Source organism: Leguminivora glycinivorella, chromosome 14 (assembly GCF_023078275.1).
Source record: "Leguminivora glycinivorella isolate SPB_JAAS2020 chromosome 14, LegGlyc_1.1, whole genome shotgun sequence".
In the NCBI taxonomy this organism is placed as follows: domain Eukaryota; kingdom Metazoa; phylum Arthropoda; class Insecta; order Lepidoptera; family Tortricidae; genus Leguminivora; species Leguminivora glycinivorella.
This window is the reverse complement of record NC_062984.1, coordinates 18,448,542-18,455,582: the sequence shown is the minus strand read 5'-3', so window position 1 is coordinate 18,455,582 and position 7,041 is coordinate 18,448,542. Positions and strand designations below refer to the sequence as shown.

The window sequence follows — 7,041 nt, the reverse complement described above, 5'->3', positions numbered from 1 at the left end:
TTGAATTGAAATTTTGTAGAATACCAATTATGTAGAATTGTGAATGTGTAGAATCAAGATTCTGTAAAATTTAAATTATGTAAAATTGGGAATCTGTAGAATTGTGAATATGTAGAATCAACATTCTGTAAAATTTAAATTATGTAGAATTGGGAGTCTGTAGAGATAGAAATCTGTAATACAAATCTGTAGAACTGGGCCTAAACCCTAAAAACTAGATGAATGTGACCAAAAATAAGATGTCTTATATTAAAGAAAAAATGACGAGCACCACCAGTGGTGAAGGCCGGATTCGAACCGGCGTCTTTAGCACTCCGGGCTAACGCCATGAACCCCTAGGCCACCTCGCCACAGCGGAAGCCGTCGAAATTTCTCTTCTACCTATATGTCATCTTTGTAAGATTAGGCGATTTACGATATAGCTAGAGAGACTAGTCTTAGAAAGATGACATATAGAAGAGAAATTTCGACGGCTTGTATATTTAATGTGTATTATAATTTTTATTCTGCATTAGATGAAGTTTAGTAGTTTGTTCTTTTGATGTTTTTTTTTTATACAGATGTATTTACACCATGCACATACATCTTGATATTACTTAAGCTTCCTTATGCTAACATCAAGATAAGACTAAGTAATACATACTTATATAAGATCATATTTTAATGTTCCAGCAATGTAGTTATGTAGTCATATGTAATAAGTCTTTATAACCGACAGGAGGAAAGGATAAGGTGATTTTTTTAACTCGTGCTCACACATGACTATAATATAATCAATATAACCATAATTTAAATATATGAAGATTATATCATCCCATACATTAAATTCCGACCACCTAAAGACGTGCAAAAAGTAGAATAGAATGCAAAAAGAAGATGGCGCCACTAAAAATTCCTTGTTGCCATCGATTACTTGTAGATGGCGTTAAGTGTGTAAGATTGGCTCAAAAGTGACACTTAGCGCCAACCTACAAGTAATCGATGGCCAAGGCATTTTTAGTGGCGCCATCTTCTTTTTGCACGTCTTTAAGCGGTCGCAGTTTAATGTATGGGGTGGTCTAATCTTCTTTATAATCTATGATATAATATACATAATATATACCTACATATAGATAATTAGACGAATACCTGAAAGTTCGCATTAGTCCCCATAGTGGGGGGCCCGTACCCCCTCCCGTATTGCTGCGCGCCCCCGTGGTACAGGGTGTTGTTGTTCGCGTCTCGAGTAGTCGCGGCAGGGTACGTGGTCTTGCAGTTTTGGGACATCCTGTAGCCTGGAATTGGATAACGGAGAAATTTTAATACTACGCACATGACATAAGTACAATCTGAAATATAATGGTTTCTCCAAACGTTTAGCAAATAGCGAATATCAAACATCAAACATGAACGTTTAAATTGAATGTGTTTTTTTTTATTTTTATACCACGTCGGTGGCAAACAGGTATACGGCCCGCCTGATGGAAAGCGGTCACCGCAACCTATGGACGCCCGCAACTCAAGGGGTGTCACGTGCGCGTTGCCGACCCATTAGAAACTTGTACACTCCTTTTTTGAAGGACCCCATACTGTAGTTCATCGGGAATACCTCGACAGGGAGCTCATTCCACAGCCGGAGCGTTCGTGGGAGGAAATTCCTCTGAAACCGTACGGTGCGCGACCATTTAGGTCGTAAGGTGTGTGGATGAGCGCCCTGTCGATGGCGAGCGGTGTGATGATGAAAAGTGGCCGTTGGCATCATGTCAAACAGTTCTTCAGAACACAACCCATTGTACAGGCGATAGAACACACATAAGGAGGCGAAGTCCCTCCTTAGACTTAAGGGTTCAATACCGCCCGTGAGTTTGGGATCGGCGACAATTCGTACAGCGCGTCTCTGGATCGAGTCAAAGGGTGAGCGGCGTGAGTCTTCTCCAAGACCACGGGGACAACGCCGTCCCCGAAACGTTGGTGTTTAGTTTCGAAATGCAATCAATACCGTTTGTTTCAAGTTATAATGTGTGAAGAGAAGAGTTGTTTGCCAGCGATTGGCATTGTCGAATATCTATGGGGATGTGTTGTGTTTGGCATATACATATTTGGTGTTAGTGCCGAAAAAATAATTACGTACCTATATATTAGGAAAAAAAGCACCTGAATGGAATGCATCAACCATTCAAAAAATAACAAGGATTTATTTTGTGTTTTCATATTGCTAGTATATAACAAGAAACTTTTAAACATTATAATTTTTTTAACAAATCACACTTGACACACTTTTGTGGCGCTCTGTACACCAAAGTGCAACCCAAATGAACTTTGTATTAAAAATAAACAGTATTCTAAAAATAGATACTTATCAAAATGCCGACTTTTGTTATTCTAACAAAACAACAGCAGTCTGACCATGACCTTAGGATTTAAATAAACAGCACGTTAAATATCACTTGTAAAAGTTCACTTGCATATTTAAAACAACTAATCCCATGTTTCACGAAATCTCAGTCAATCTGTCTAAGAATGTCCGACAATAATAAATATTATAGGACATTTGATTCTTAAGCTGCGTTTTCGTAACACTTAACACATACCTTTATCGGTGCACGAACAAACGAAGAGCGAATGCTCGCTCAGAACTGTGTGCGTAACCGAATACACAAGCGCTCACTAAATCGTGAACGAACGTGATCGAATCGTGAACGAATCGTGATCGAATCGTGAACGAATCATGAACGAATCGTGAACGAATCGTGAACGAATCGTGATCGAATCGTGAACGAATCATGATCGAATCGTGAACGAATCGCGATCGAATCGTGAACGAATCGTGATCGAACCGTGAACGAATCGTGAGCAAATCGTGAAGCGTTTGGGCATTCGGCTACGCACACTGTTGAAAATAAGTGAAAACGCAGCTTTACTCAGATTGACTGATATTATTACGGTAAGCTCAAGAAGGCTTGTTATGGGACTCAGACAACGATAGGTATCGTATCCACTTTACACATGTTTAATTTGTGAATGCCCTATTCATTCATATATTCTTAGCAATGCATTCATAGCGACATAGATCTCTAGACTTTTTATAATTGTAATGACATAAGGTCATCATATGATAGCCCGGGTGCGTAGCCGAATGGCATAAATGCTCACGAAACGCTCACGAAACGAAACGCTCGTAGATATCTATCTCTATCGCTCTTGCGTATTGGCGCGACAGAGCCAGACTACCTTTCGTTTTCGTTTCGCGTCGCAGAAATGCCATTCGGCTACGCCACCATAAGGCTCTTATCCTCCAAATCCTGATACGGGCTTGGCCTCCACGATTTAGTCCAATATATTTCTGGCGATTGCGTTTACGTTTATATTAATATGCAAACATTAATCGTGCCATAATAAGGCTAAATGGCGTTAAACAATTAAAGGAATATTATTTAAAATGCATTCGCTTTGAAACTCATCAAGGCTAACAAAAACCGCACACAATATGGCATTAAAAAGCATAAAAAGTAATGCCGTTGGCCGGGCTAATTAAAAAAAGACCGGCCAAGTGCGAGTTAGTGGCACCCATCGGGGGTTCCGTACGAAACTATTTTATTTTTATTAACCCTTAATTTGGCAAAGACTCTGATGACATTAATTTTCAAATTTTACTAAATATATTGAATAACAGGTGTTTTGAAAGCTTCCGAAAAATATTTAAAAAAATTTAGATTTATTAGTTTTGGAAAAAAAGTATGTCCGCCGTAGCGGACTCTGCCAAATATTGGGATACATTAATATGTCCGCTGAGGCGGACATTGCCAAACACACGGTCATTTAAAATAAACAAGTATTTCATAGCATATATTTATTTTAAAAATTAACGAATATAATAATTTTGTATGAAAATCAAATTGACACATATTTTAAGTCACTAATAAGTCAAATATCATTATTTTGCCTTTTTTCCGACTTTTCGGCCAGGTTGCACTGGCCGTGGTCACGAAAACTGATGTGACAGTGATGTCTCAGCAAAATGTCGTCGAAGATGTAAACAACACAAAACTATCCGATATTACTTTATATTAATGTTCGGGGTAGACAAAAAAATTATATTTTTTATCTACCCGTTTTTGTTAAATGTTTATTGGCCACCACACGACACGTAACATTCACAATATCCGCGCACCACTTATACCTATAAGTGACTAAATTTTAACTGCTTGGTCCAGAAAAACACGCTGTTTGATTAAATAAAAAATCTAAGCATACAAGGCCACCAAAAACCAAAATTAATGAACAAAATAAAATAATAATTGGTTAGAACACGTGTCACCACAACATTGGCAAAGTCCGCCACGGCGGACAAATCGTATTTAGTATATATTTGGCACTGTCCGGTGCGGCGGACAACTTGTTTAGATGATGATTATGAGTATTAGAAATAGAGAAATACATTGAAAACATAACCGCATGCCACTCTTATGTAATGTATTTTATTATTTATACAACAGAAATACCCCGTTCCTACAAAAAACAAAAGAAAAACGCATAAATACTTTGCTAAAAACAGTTGACTTCTGATGCGGTGTCATCTTGACGTGCAACTGTCAAACGAGTGTTGACAGTGTTCAAATAGTATTTTTCTATCAAGCATGTATCACCAAAGCGTCGATTTCCATATTTTAAATTAAATTAAATTCTACCTAAAATGCGAAATATTTTTTTTATCAGTTGTCCGTCCCAGCGGACAAAATCAAATTAAGGGTTAAAACTATTTGAAACTATACCAACGTTGGTGGCCTAATGGCAAATCTTGGAAAAAGTTGTCAAAGCGGACCTGAATTTCCCATGAGCTGTGGCGCACGCCGAGATAACGCAACGAGAATGATGTTGATTTTTATTAAAACTAGACAATATACTTTACGGATTTCATTTAAGTACAGGTCAACGGGAAGTATTCTATTCATTTTGATTATCTTGAGAGTGTAGGAATAATTATACCTACATTTTTTTGCCGCATAAATGGCCATACGTTATCAAGGGACTGCAAACTTGAATATTTATTTCTAGTTCATCCGTCCGTCTACCTGTCTTTGGATCATTTATCTAGGAAACGCGTAAAAGTATCGAGTTGAAATTTGAAATTAACAGACACATATACATACATAGTACACATAAACACATGCCTGTATTACCAAAATTATAGGCAGAGCACACGAAACTGCTGAAATTTCAGTGGCAATCTTGGCAAATAATGTGTTGAAATAATACTCGTTAGTATGATTGATAAGACGCTTACTTACGCATCGGAAAGCTGAAAGAATGCGTACGCATTTTCAATGTTCATACTAACGAGCCATTTCTCATATACAAGATGCGGGTTGATGCATAGACATTTTTCCTTTTGTGGGACGGAACCCTAAAAAAACTGGCTCTGCCGAAAGTGCGGTGATACAGTTAGTAACTGTATCGAGATGGACAAGACGCAGACGGCTTGCAGTGTTTAATGCACTTTTGATTTTTATCTTATGACCTTGTTACGGATTCGGGTACGGAAGCGAACTAAAAATGCAGTAAGGCATGTGACAGGATCTGAAATTTTCGAAAGTACATTGATAGCTGTAAAACGAAAATAGGTATGTGTCTCTGTTTGTTTGTCCGTCTTCCACGGCAAAACCACTGTATAATAAAGAGTACTATCGTACAGTATGGCCACTCCCGCTCTCGGTTACCTCACAGTTACTGCCTGTCAAAAACGTCGATCTGTCATATCTCACTCATACAAGCATAGTACGCGCTTACCAACACGAGCTTAGACTGTGTGCTAGAAACGCGCCTCTTTCATATATTTGTTCGCCAGTGTCCGAGGTGTGGCAAAACGGAGCGCTGAATTGCAGGAGATAGTTGAAGAGATGGAGAGTTGTTGATTTTTGTCTCATTCGAACACCCCACTTCCCCAAAATGGGGGGTGGAATTATGTATACGAGCAAAGTCGCAGCCAAAAGCTAGTATTATATGTATATTATTCTGCATTCGAAAATTTCAGATCGTGTGGTGACGGATGAGGGAGAGAATTGCACTAGAGGCAGTTCCTTCCGTGGGTGTCGTAGAAGGCTACTGTGGGATATTACGTTCAATTTTGGTGGAGGGAATGGGCTAGGAACTTGTCACTGCAATATTACGATTTGCCAAGTGGTACTGAAATTTGATCAGTGGCGAGCTCACTCCATCGTAGGCCACGTCTTTGCCTTTGGCTAGTCTGTGGTCAAGAGTAAGCCCATTTATAATAATAAAAAAAAAAAAGTTTCAGGTGCTGTGCTTACACCTTTCGGACATACATGTAATGAAACTCGCATACGAGTTTTCACCCTGTGCAAATTAGCTCTTAGGCTGTAGAAAATAGTTTCGACAATAACAAATAATTAAGACAATCGCTCTCGCCTGTACCTTGGCCGTTTAGCCGGTGACGATGCCTCGTCCACAACGGATTACCCCTTTTTCCTGGCTGTACTGGCATAGAAGATTGCCATGGTGTACTTGGTATCCCTAAAACAATATTCATTTACATCAAAGAGGATCGAGTTTTATAGAGAGTTAGGCCCCATTTAGACGGTACGAGAACTCGCATACGAGTTTTATTACATTGCGGTATTTGATGGCTGTGCAAGATTGTACATGTAATTGCAGCCCGCAATGTAACTAAAATCGCATGCGAGCTCGCACGCCGTCTAAATCAGGTCTTACTGTCGAAGTAAAATGTGTAATCACAGTGCATAGACTGCCACCTCTTGACACAGGCTTAAAACTTTTGAACCTCAGTTTTGACAATTTGGTCTATAATCTTAGCTCCATATGTGTTAAAATGTCAAATATGAATATTAGCGCCATCCAGCTGAGCGTACCCCAAAGGTGTAAAGCCAACTAGGCCACCGTACATATTTCTGTATGGTACTGAGGTACGTTTTTTTGTAGACTTTATCTATCTATACAGAGTTATATAATTATCTCTTTGATTTACATTAACATATAATTTGCATCTATACTTAATATTATTTATTTATTTATTTATTTATTAGT

General features: G+C 38.6%; 1 non-coding gene across 1 annotated transcript; it reads right to left on the bottom strand.

Moving 5' to 3' along the window:
• Positions 1-277: 277 nt before the first annotated feature.
• On the bottom strand, positions 278-350 carry Trnas-gga. The gene has a single exon. It is a non-coding gene; the product is annotated as a tRNA-Ser (tRNA).
• Between the last annotated feature and the right edge of the window lie 6,691 nt (positions 351-7,041).